This window comes from Bubalus bubalis, chromosome 13, assembly GCF_019923935.1.
Source record: "Bubalus bubalis isolate 160015118507 breed Murrah chromosome 13, NDDB_SH_1, whole genome shotgun sequence".
NCBI classification, from domain to species: Eukaryota; Metazoa; Chordata; class Mammalia; order Artiodactyla; family Bovidae; genus Bubalus; species Bubalus bubalis.
In genome coordinates this window covers 61,435,234-61,447,259 of record NC_059169.1, presented here as the reverse complement: position 1 = coordinate 61,447,259, position 12,026 = coordinate 61,435,234, and the positions used below count along the sequence as shown (strand labels likewise).

Below are 12,026 nucleotides of genomic sequence, written 5' to 3'. Positions count from 1 at the left end.
GCCTGGCCCACACCATCCCCACCTCCTGTTCTGTATGCAGGTGAAGGTTTGATAATGAGATCAAATGGAACCCTGTCTCATCCCTCTCAGGCCGAGCCACCTGGATATTTTTGAGGCTATTTATAGATTGATAAATTAATAATAATAATAATACTTCAATCATTCTGTAATTCTCAGCGATGGCTTGTACCTAATTTGCATCACAAATTGTTTCCCCAGGGCACTGGGAAAAGAGCCACGTGAAGAATAGGTAATTTATTCATGTGAACAGTAGAAACTGTTCTTCCCTTGCCTCCTAAAGGAGTCTTGATTGCTCAGCTGAGAGAAAGGTGCATTAAAAAGACACGAGTGGGGAGCGGGGGGCACCCTTGACATTTTGTCCACGATCATGAGCAGGCTGCCTTCTCAAGCAGGCACAGGAGGAGAATGATGCCCCCGCAGAATCCCGACCCAAGGGCAGGAAAACAAAAGAGAATCCCATTTAGAATTACAAGGTCAACAAATAACTCTCAGCTGCCTCCCACTCTTTTCAAAAACTCATCTAGTTTTCCTGAAGCCTTGATGAAAAAGTTGTCTTCCCAGCGGCCCTGCATGACTGATGGGGAAGCCTCATCCTCTCTATGGACGCTGGAATAAAATGGGCTCTCCCAGAGACAAAGGAGAGCCTGGCAGTTTGGACACACTCTGGCTTGCAAGTCCTCCTCCCTGTGGGGCTGAGCCTGCTGGCCCACCTGGGGTCTGCTCCACGAGCTGGCCCACCTGGGGTCTGCTCCACGAGCTGGCCCAGGGTCTTGCATCTGGAAAGTGCTTAGAACAGTTGCTGAATTGAGCTCATTAAGCCCCCCTATCTTCCTCTAAAATCATTAAAGATCATCCAATTTTCAAAGGCAAGCCTCAGGACACCAAGCATCACTGCTCACAGTGTGGTCTTTGGACTTGCCACTTGCCTTGGGGGTTTGTCAGAGGCAAAGAATCTGAGGCCCCTTCCTGGAGCTGGAGAGTCAGAATCTGCAGTCTTTTAAGAGGCTAGGTGATCTGCATGTGCCCAAGTGTGTGAGAAGCACTACTTTAGAAAGTCTACCCTTGACCTCTGAGTCACAGGTCAGTAGACTTCACATTCTTTTACTGACTCAGAAGATGTCTATGAAGCAATATATGCATTTGCTACAGCTGTCACAATAAAACATGAAGACTAGGGGGCTGAACCCCACCCCCAGTACTTCAGAATGCAACTGTGTTTGGACATAGGGCCTTTAATGAGGCCAGTAGGGTGGGCCCTAATCCTACAGGACTGATATCCTTATGAGAGAAAGTAATTCGAACACAACAGAGATCTATTTCCTCACAGTCCCAGAAGCTGAAAGTCCAAGGTAACATATTAGCAGGGTTTTGTTTCTCCTTGGATTATAGATGGTTGTCTTTCTGCTGTGAGCACACATGGTCTTTCCTCTGCGCACGTGAGCCTCTGCTATCTCTCTGTTGTGTTCTAATTACTTCCTCTCATAAGGATATCAGTCATGTAGATTAGGGCCCACCCTACTGGCCTCACTAAAGGCCCTATGTCCAAACACAGTTGCATTCTGAAGTACTGGGGGTGGGGTTTAAAGATTCATTATATAAATTGGTGGGAGGTGGGATGACACAATTCAACCTTAATAAGCATCACCATGTCCAGGCACTGTGCTAAGCCTAGGGTTACACCCATGAAGGGGACAAACTCAGTCCCCAGTGGTCAATGGTCACATCTCCCCTCTCATCTTGGCTACTCTGTGGCGTCCAGCTGGGCTCTGGTCCACTGTTAGACCCCACAGGTCTGAAAGGGCTGGGCTGTCTGCACTGACCTCTCACCCAGCCCACCTGGAAGAACAGCTTGTTTCCTCACCCCTTGGCTGGGGAGAGTGGGTAAGCCTTGAATGGACCCCAGTCAAAACAGGAAGATCCCCCCACCCTCCCCAAGCAAAAATTTTCTATAGGTGCTGGGGAGTTCACTGGTGGTCCAGTGATTTAGCCAATGCCAGGAACATGGGTTCAATCCCTGGTCCGGGAAGATTCCACATGCTGTGGGACAACTAAGCTCATGTACCACAACTATTGAGCCCAAGGATGGCAACCAGAGAAGGTCTGGGAGCAGCCATAAATAAATAAAAGTCTCTAGATGCAAAAAATTATGGGTAAAACTATGTGGAGAAACAGGATATTTGCAGACCTTAATTCCTTTTTAGGTAATCCATCTTTTTTTCTCTCGTTTCTTCGAATATTTTTCTTGCCTTTGAAATCCTGAATCTTCAATAAGATTTGTCTGGAAGTGGAATTATTCTTTTCTTCAGGAATCATTGTGTTTCTTGAAATTGAGGATTGATATCTTTTACCAATACTAAGTTCAAAGTTATTAGCTCTTCTAATATTTCTTTTCCTTTTATAACATTTTCCCTCTGAGAACTCTTGGTAGACATAGTTCATATATTTTCATTCCATCATCCATGCTTCTTAGCATCACTTATATATTTTTCTATCTCTTTATCTCTGCATTCTTGGAACTCTCTTCAGAAATTCCAGTTGACTATTTCTGTATTCAACTATGTCTACTCTGCTGTTCAAACTATTCACAAAATTTTTTCCAATATTTTTCTAAAAGTTCTATGTGATTCTTTCAAATTTCACAGTTATTTCCTCATGCTATCTTGCTCTATAAGTTTTAAACCCTTTCATATTTTTAGTCACTTAAATATATTCATCTTATATTAACAATATGAATTTTTATTATCAAAATACGAATCTTCATTTTCAAAATATTTTCATTATAAAAATATTAATTTTGCCATTCAATTATCTAAAGTTCTTAGGGGTCTAGCTTGATTTTTTGTTGTCTCCACTGTACAAATCTTTTACCTCCCAAGTTGGGAAAACACTGCCCTTTCAGAACATCTTTGTGTTCATTCCTACAAAGAGTCCTAGCTCTTTGTATCCTCAGTCTGGGGACAATCTTTATTAAAAAAAATTTTGGCTTGGCAATGGCCAAACCATATGGATAGTATAAACTCACTACCCAAAACTCAGGTCAAACATACAGTGTGGTTATGAATTTTGGTAGAACAGAGGGAGAAGGGATTTCTTTTTTCCCACCCCAAAATAGTCAAGCTTCCTGTTCTCTTCTGTGCCAATGCAGACTTTCCTAGTCCACTCTGTCACTGAGGGTATAGCCATCGGAGCATGGGGGTTTAGGGAGGAGCTTAGTTCCAGCTTCAGTTCCAGCTCTTTTTCATCAGCTCATGGCCTCATATCCTATCGCCTTGTGGGCATTAAAATCCAAGTTTCTAGAGCTGCAGGGTTTCCTCTTTCTCTCAAAGCTAGCTAGTCATTCAAAAAGATCTTTGCCATATTTTGTCTAGAATTTCTAGATATTTGCAGATGGATTTGAGATTACCCAGTTCTACATGTCTGGAACCAGCATGGTCACTGAAACAGGAGTGTTCACTACCTGCCTGGTTTTCCTCCAGTTCCATTCAGATCCCAACTATGACAATCTGGCTTTTGCTCCTCTCTGTCTAGAGCACTCCACTCTAATAATGCCAAAATGCACACACCAAATCAATCCCTCAACCTCAAATGCCCCTGTACTCTTCTTGACCTGTTTACTCAACTCTCAGTTATCTATTAACCTCTGCAGGGCACATTTCATCTTCTCTAAGAAGCCTTTCCTTGAAACCTCTGTCGTCCCACAGATGCTGGTGCTTATTTCTGTCTGACTACATTATAATGAAAGCATATTTTAGTGTCTCCCTCCCCATTTAAGATCCTTGAAGTCTAGCATCATGATTTACTCATTGTTATCTCCAGAACCTGTATCTGACACATTTGTTTTTGTTGTTCAGTTGCTAAGTTGTATCTGACTCTTCATGACCCCATGGACTATAGCCCACCAGGCTCCTCTGTCCATGGGATTCTCCAGACAAGAATACTGGAGTGGGTTGCCATTTTCTTGTCCAGGGGATCTTCCCAACCCAGGAATTGAACCCGCATCTCCTGCATTGGCAGTGGATTCTTTACCAGACACCTTAGTTAGCTGAATAAATGAACACAGACCAGTTCCATAATTATTGCCTTTAAAAGGTGTAGTAGTCCCCTCAGAAACCTGAAACGCTTCCAATATCCTACAAGATGGTTATATGCAAAATAACCACTGGAGGAAGAAGAGGGAAGTATGTGAAGCTCAGAACACTACACCCCAGGGACAGATAGCACTCCATACTCCCTGTCCTCACAGAGGACAGCCTGAGATATGAAAGATGTGAAATCCAATTATTTATAAATGAATGTTGGTGACCCTCCCATGACTTGCCATAAAATGTATTCCAAAGCTTCAGCCCGTCATTCAAGGTCATCCAAGACCTAACACTTAAGTGGCCTTTCCAATGTGGTTTTCTGCTCCATAAACCTTGTTTCCCCCAAATCATTATGCATCTCATATTATCACCCCTTGACCCAAGCCCCCTACTCAGGCCATGTACAACAGCTCAAAAAGAGATGAGTTTGTCATAAGCACACTGCTTTCCTTTGTTTCTCACTGCTGGCTTACTTTATGCCTTTTACATATATATCAAAGGAAACAGAATATATTTAACTGTGTCACTCTTGTCTGTAATAAAACCCTCTTCTCTTTTTCTACCCTACCATAAACTTCATATCGGAGTCTGTGAGAAACCCTCCCACACTGCTCCTACAGCTCTGTTCCAAAGGAGAAAGAGTGAGGAAGGAAAAGGGGCTGACACTTCAGGCCTAGCGTGGCTCCAAGTGGCAGAGCCATCTCTGCCTCCCCCGACTGCCCTAAGGACAAGGCACTGATTGCTAAGCTCCCTGATCTGTGGCACACCGGAGGACTTCTGTTCTTGAGATGTCACTTTTCCCAGTGAAGTGTGCTGTCCTGTTGAAAAGGACTCAGATGAACTGATTACTCCGGAATAAGTATGTAATTATTTTTGTGGTCAGCTGAGACAATATCGCATGGGAAATGTGAACAGATGTTGCCCAGAAAAGAATTTAGTTTGGCAGATGGAGAGACATAGTGGGGAGAAAACTTCCTCTGACTGCCTAAGGAACTGCAAACAGCTGCCAGTCTGCACAAAGCTCAGTCTAAGAGGACTTCCAGCAGGGAGGAGCATTCATGCCCCAGCGGCCCCACCCTTTCCTGGTACAGACAAAGACACTGAGGCCACAGAGAAAGTAGGGTCAGGAACCATATCTGCTTCTTTCATTTTAGGCTTTCTCTTTCTGGAAAATGCAGAAAGAACTGATAGCCCAGAGAATTGTTTTCTTTGGATTTTCCTACACAGAGAGTCACAATGAAGCATTTCCAAGTATTTTTAGGCTATTGAGAAGCCAGTGGACTCCATGAGTGATTGACATCCCAGAGTAGCATCTGTCCTTGGTGAGGCTTCTGCTCACTTCATGGCTGTGTGAATGTGGATTGCTGAACACTGAGCTCTGAGCACTGAGTTCTAAGCACTGAGTTCTGAGCACTGAGCACCAGGCACTGGGCTCTAAGTACTGAGCACTGAGAACCAAGCACCAAGCTCTGAGCACTGAGTTTTAAGTATCAAGCACTGAGCTCTGAGTACTGAGAACTGAGCTCTGAGTGCTGAGTTCTGAGGACTGAGAAAGACCTCCTAGGTTGTCAAGCTCATTAGCCTCCCTGTGAAAAGGAAGCAATCATTCATTGGATCCTGCCAGGTTTAATGGAACTTGTCCCAGTGCTGGGAAAGTATATGTATTTCCTCTACATTCAGAAAATATTCTGAATATCTTTTCTACTCTCTGTTTGTCACCGAATGCCAAAAGGATCCTGAATTTATTTCAGGCCCTTGGTGCATTCCAATAAGAGTTCTGTTTCTCAAGGTTTCCCTGGACTTGGCCCTCTCAGAGGAGACAGCAGGCATGGGTGAAGACCTTCTGCAAGAACTCACCTTCCCTCTCCTCCTCCTCTGCCAGGTCTTCCCTTCTGGCCCCAGTACCATTAATCCTTCCTTCCTCTGGTTTCCCAGAACACTTTTTAAAACCTCTATTGTAACACAACAGTCTTGTGTTCAAGAATCGGTGTCTTGGTGTTTTTCTTTCTGGCTTACTTCACTCTGTATAATAGGCTCCAGTTTCATCCACCTCATTAAAACTGATTCAAATGTATTCTTTTTAATGGCTGAATAATACTCCATTGTGTATATGTACCACTGCTTTCTTATCCATTCATCTGCTGATGGACATCTAGGTTGCTTCCATGTCCTGGCTATTATAAACAGTGCTGCGATGAACATTGGGGTACTCGTGTCTCTTTCCCTTCTGGTTTCCTCAGTGTGTATGCCCAGCAGTGGGATTGCTGGATCATAAGGCAAGTCTATTTCCAGTTTTTTAAGGAATCTCCACACTGTTCTCCATAGTGGCTGTACTAGTTTGCATTCCCAACAACAGTGTAAGAGGGTTCCCTTTTCTCCACACCCTCTCCAGCATTTATTACTTGTAGACTTTTGGATCGCAGCCATTCTGACTGGTGTGAAATGGTACCTCATAGTGGTTTTGATTTGCATTTCTCTGATAATGAGTGATGTTGAGCATCTTTTCATGTGTTTGTTAGCCATCTGTATGTCTTCTTTGGAGAAATGTCTATTTAGTTCTTTGGCCCATTTTTTGATTGGGTCATTTATTTTTCTGGAGTTGAGCTGTAGGAGTTGCTTGTATATTCTCGAGATTAGTTGTTTGTTAGTTGCTTCATTTGCTATTATCTTCTCCCATTCTGAAGGCTGTCTTTTCACCTTGCTAATAATATATATGGAATTTAGAAAGATGGTAACAATAACCCTGTGTATGAGACAGCAAAAGAGACACTGATGTATAGAACAGTCTTATGGACTCTGTGGGAGAGGGAGAGGGTGGGAAGATTTGGGAGAATGGCATTGAAACATGTAAAATATCATGTATGAAATGAGTTGCCAGTCCAGGTTCGATGCACGATACTGGATGCTTGGGGCTGGTGCACTGGGACAACCCAGAGGGATGGAATGGGGAGGGAGGAGGGAGGAGAGTTCAGGATGGGGAACACATGTATACCTGTGGCGGATTCATTTTGATATTTGGCAAAACTAATACAGTTATGTAAAGTTTAAAAATAAAATAAAATTAAAAAAAAAAAGAATATCACACACAAAAAAAATAAAATAAAAAATAAAATAAAATATATGAATAGCATAAAAAAAAAAAAAAAAAAAGAATCGGTGTCTTCACAGGGCTCCCCAGCCAGACTCTGAAATCCCGGCAGGAGGGACTGAGTCAGTGACTGTTATACCCCACAGAGCCCAGCACATCTCTGGGTACATTCAAGATGCTCAGTAATAACATGGCTGATGATGAAGGCGTAGGTGAACACATGACTCACCATCTTTCTCTTCCTCCTCCTCTTTCTCCTGAGTCCCAGGCTGCCTTCCCATCCCCACACCTTCCTCCCTAGACTCTGAAAGCAGGAGTTTTAAGAGTATAAAGTGCACAACACTCCTGCAGGTAACCTATATTTGCATTTCAGGAATGTATTTCCTTTCCAACCTTGGCCATGACCCTGACCCACTGGAGATTTTAAAAATTATTTGCACATAGTTAACAATACTGTATTTATACTTGAAATTTGCTAAGAGAATAAATCTTAATTATTCTTACCAAAAAAAAGGTAACTGTGAGTTGATGGATATGTTAATTAGCTTGACTGTGATGAATATTTCAGCATATATCAAAACATCACACTGCACACCTTAAATATATAGAACTTTTATTTGTCAGTTTTTCCTCTATAAAGCTGGGGGTGGAGAGGAGAAATTATTTGTACAGATGAGAAAAATAATCATCTTCATGCTCTGTTCTGTTCTGAATGTTTCTAGAATTACAGAGGCTTGGAACCATCTGAAAGCTCTTTGAAATTCAAACCTAGGGCCCCTGGAAGGTTCTTTGAAAGCAAACTCCAGGGTGAGCAGAGGGGAGGCAACTGTTTTGCATAAGGGCCAACTTAGGGGAGATAAACTTTTAAGGGCTGTATTTTTCTCCCTTGGTGGGACGTGCATAGAGATTTACCTGCTTTATTAATTAGAAGAATGTCTAGGAAGCAATTGCCACTGTTTTTCTGTCACACCCACCTACAAACGTTCAAATCTGGGTTGATTTTAGGAAAGATGCCATCAACTAAGCTTTCTAACTTCCCTGTCATCTCTTCCCTATCGGGAGAGCCAGCCCCTGGCTGTGAGCTACTCAATCCTGCTGCAGAGGGGTTTCTAAACCCCAGCCAGCCTCAGTACACGGAACACAGATCTACCCCATGCTTCCTGTTCCAGCTGCCATATACTCTTTAGATACTAACAGTTAAGGACCCCAGAATTCCACTAACAGCAAAATCCTGCAGTCATCTGGCAGATGTTAAAGAGCACAATGAATTAGGAACCTGTAGTTGGAGATGTTCAGGCGGATACACCCTTTTCACCAGACATTCTAGTCCTTCATCGCCAAATTAACCCAGATCTCAAGACCCTGGGGATCAAACCCTGCCAGGTGTATGCCTCCTTTGTAAATATGCTCCACTGAGAGGAGGAGGTGAAAGGGGGAGGGGGGAGAAAAGGGGAGGGGGGAGAAAAGGGGAGGGGGGAGAAAAGGGGAAGAGGGAAGAGGGCACATTTGTGGTGCTTAGCTTAACCACATCATCAGAATCAAGACATACATTCAAAACAACGCTGTGTTCATCTCTACCTCACGTGTGCACACACGCTCACAAGACTAGTGTCTTAACTGGAAGAGAGTTATGACAAGGGAACTTTCAAAAGGCTTCTGCTTTTATTTGTATTTCCGGAGCTTTTCTCTTTCAGTAGGTATAAGAGGCACTGCTGAGAAGCAGATCATTTGTCAGCGAGCCCTTTAATTTAGGCAGTGTTTACCTGATGCACACGTTACACGAAGACAGAGCCCGTGTCCGCTGTCTGAGCTCAGAGCTGAGAAAGGCGAGGTGCTGAAAAGGTGTGATGCAAAAGGCTGTACCCGTGCTAAGGGGACAGCCTCTGATCAAAGCCGCATCCCGGTACTGAGCTGGGACAGTGCTTCTCGCTTGATGCCAGGTATTCCTCTATGAGTACAAGTGGGCAGTGCTAAGTGCTGGTTCCTCCTATACCACTGCCCCACCGAATGCTCACACTCTTGTTGCCTGATAAGACGTGCACTGAATGCAGCCATACATCTGACATTCTCCTCTCTGCCTGCTGTTTCCCTTAGGTCAGGTTGTTGGAAGCTTTCTGCTTCTCCTCCTGCCTCTGGTTCTGCCCCCAGAGACCTCCTATGAACCGCAGGAAACCCAGAAGAGAGCAGAGCCAAACTGGCCCCTCCCTGGGGATCAAAAGTTAAGTGCCATCTCCTGCTCTCCGGAGACCTGCCTGTCAAGCTCTGGAAGTGAGTTTGAAGACCAAAGGAGCCTTGCCCCAGAGGCCTTTGCCCTTCACTGTAAATTCTTAGCCCTCATGTCCTGTGTCTGTGGTTCAACAAATATTTCAGTTCAAGCTGCTGATACAGGAGCAGATCCCTTGCTCCTTATGTGGTCAGAGCCAAAAGATTCTTGAAAGAGAAAATAAATCAGGTTGTTCCCAGAGCTCACCCTTGATTAGCTGCAAATGTAACTAATTAGTTCATGAGTCAGTCTCAGGCAAAGGTGAGAGCCCTTGAATTTGGATCTGAAGTGTCCTCACAAACAAGGGGAGTGGGCACATTGCCCACTGTGAAGCTCCCCCTGAACCTCGAGCTTCCTGTCATTCCATCAGTCACAGATGACTCGAGTTACAGTCAACAAAAGGTTGCAAGAAAACTGAGTCAAGAGTTCAGCAGAGGAGTTACAAAAAGACTAAGGCTGTCAATAAAATCTTATCCTGAGATTTAAGGGATGAAAGGAAGCAGCAGGAATCTGCAGACGTGTTGCTGATTAGCACAGTTACATGAGTGGGAATAACCCCTCTGCACCGGGAGGTCTAACAGTACCATAGGGACCATGAAGGAGGAACCTCACCTTCACCCCAGTGGAGCAGCTACACTCTGAGAGTGGGAACTGTCTGCCCCATGTTGCATCTCCACCTGCAGTCACCCCAGTGCCCACCCGCAGTGCCCTCCATCCGTGGCACTGAATTGAGACCCACACTGAGTAGCTCCACGGGACATGCAACCTTAGACCTCAGTCCAAGCCTTTTTAATACACTGTGTCCTTAGCATCGTGTTATGGTGCCCTAAAGAAAAAATAATTATGAGGTTTGAGCCCAGCTTCTAGTTTAATTAAGAAGACAAGGTTAGTCCATGAGATGTCAGAGAATGATATTAGGCAATGTTTAATTAATTGCTAAATTGTGCAGAACAGAGTTGATTGGCAAGGAAACCAGGAGATGGAAGTGAGAACTGAGAAACTGCTGGCTCCCACGTTAGACCTTTCACCTGTGTGGTTCCTGCCACCTGCCATTTTTTCCACTTAGCTAACTGCATCACCAAGGAACATGAGCAAAACTTGAGACTTGAAAATAACAGTTGGAGGGGCAGAAAGAATGAAGAAGGGATCCCAAGTCTAGAGGCTGATTAAAGAGCGACCAAGAGGAGATAACTAAGCAAGAGGAGCTGCACTAGGGGGATCGAGGGAGAAGGTAAAGAGTTCAGTCTTGCCGTTCTAGCAACAAAGGTCACGGGGAGTGTATCAGTTATCTATTGCTAGGTAACAAATTACCCCCAAACTCAGTGGCTTCAACAGCATGCATTCATTATCTCACAATTTCTGCGGGTCAGGAATTGAGCACAGCTGAGTCCTTCTCCTTGGGGTTTAGAGCTGTGCTCGAGGAGTCGGCTGACCTGGGTTTTCATCTGAAGGCTTGGGGTGGGGACTAGGGCAGGGGCACTTACAAGCTTATTCCAGTGTCTGGTATCAGGATTCAGTTCATGGGCTGTTGTGTGTTGAAGCCCCATGTTCTTGCTGGCTGTTGGATGGAGGTCACTCTCAGTCCCTTGCCACATGGGCCTGTTCCCTATGTGGCACCTTCACCAAACTGGGCAAACCACAAAGGCAAGAGGGAGAGTCTGCTAACAAGGTGGAGGTCACACTTATTTGTAACTAATCACAAAAGTGATACCCTCCAATATTGCTATATGATATCTGTCAGAAGCAGGTTACTCAGGAGGGTACAATCATACACAGTCATGAGTACCAGGAGGCATGGATCACTGGGCTCTGTCTTAGAGGATTGTGGAACTGAAGTTGAAGAACAAGAGAAGATTCATCTAAATGGAGAGGAGGGTTAGATGATTAAAAGGAAAGAGTATTTCATATATAATATGTTTGTGTATATATGTATGTATATATTGCCTGGAGGATCATTCACATTTAAAAATGAGAACAGAGAGGTAGGGAAAACTACAAAATGGGACAAAGGAAAATTGAGAGGATAATTTCACCAAATCAGAGATTATCACTTTCTTCTAAATCTAGGAGGAAAGTCACCTCCTCCAGGAAGCCCTCTTAGATTGATTTGGCTATACCTGATCCTCTACTAGATACTGGTTCATTACAGAGTCTCCAAGACGCTTACAAGTTAGGAAGTTAAGACAAATTCATAAATAAAATTGTATAAGATAGAAAGCAATAGTGGTAGGAGAGTGGTACACACGAGATGGGAGCCACAGAACAGCTTAGTGGGAGAGACTGCTTCTCCTGGGAAAATTAGACTTCTGTATGTATCAGGCCAGTCTATGGGTTGTTTTTATTTTAACTCTTATTGCCATGCACAGTTTTTGTGCCTCTGGGATGCCTCCCCAGCTGGGTCACGTGGCTAAGTGTAGGCAGAGCCCACATTTTCGAGACCCTTCCTACATTCCTTGGGGTCCAGATGATGTCCCACATTGGCCAGTTCTCTGGAACTGCCTGCTGAAGACAAAATTTCCTCTTGTATCGTCTAACTAGCAGAAACACAGGACACAGAAGAATGCCTGAGAAT

At 44.1% G+C, this 12,026-nt stretch overlaps 1 long non-coding RNA gene across 1 annotated transcript; it reads left to right on the top strand.

Moving 5' to 3' along the window:
• Nucleotides 1-8,667: 8,667 nt before the first annotated feature.
• Nucleotides 8,668-9,928, top strand: LOC123328914. The gene is made up of 2 exons (XR_006543916.1): nucleotides 8,668-9,131; nucleotides 9,286-9,928. It is a non-coding gene; the product is annotated as an uncharacterized LOC123328914 (long non-coding RNA).
• Nucleotides 9,929-12,026: the final 2,098 nt, after the last annotated feature.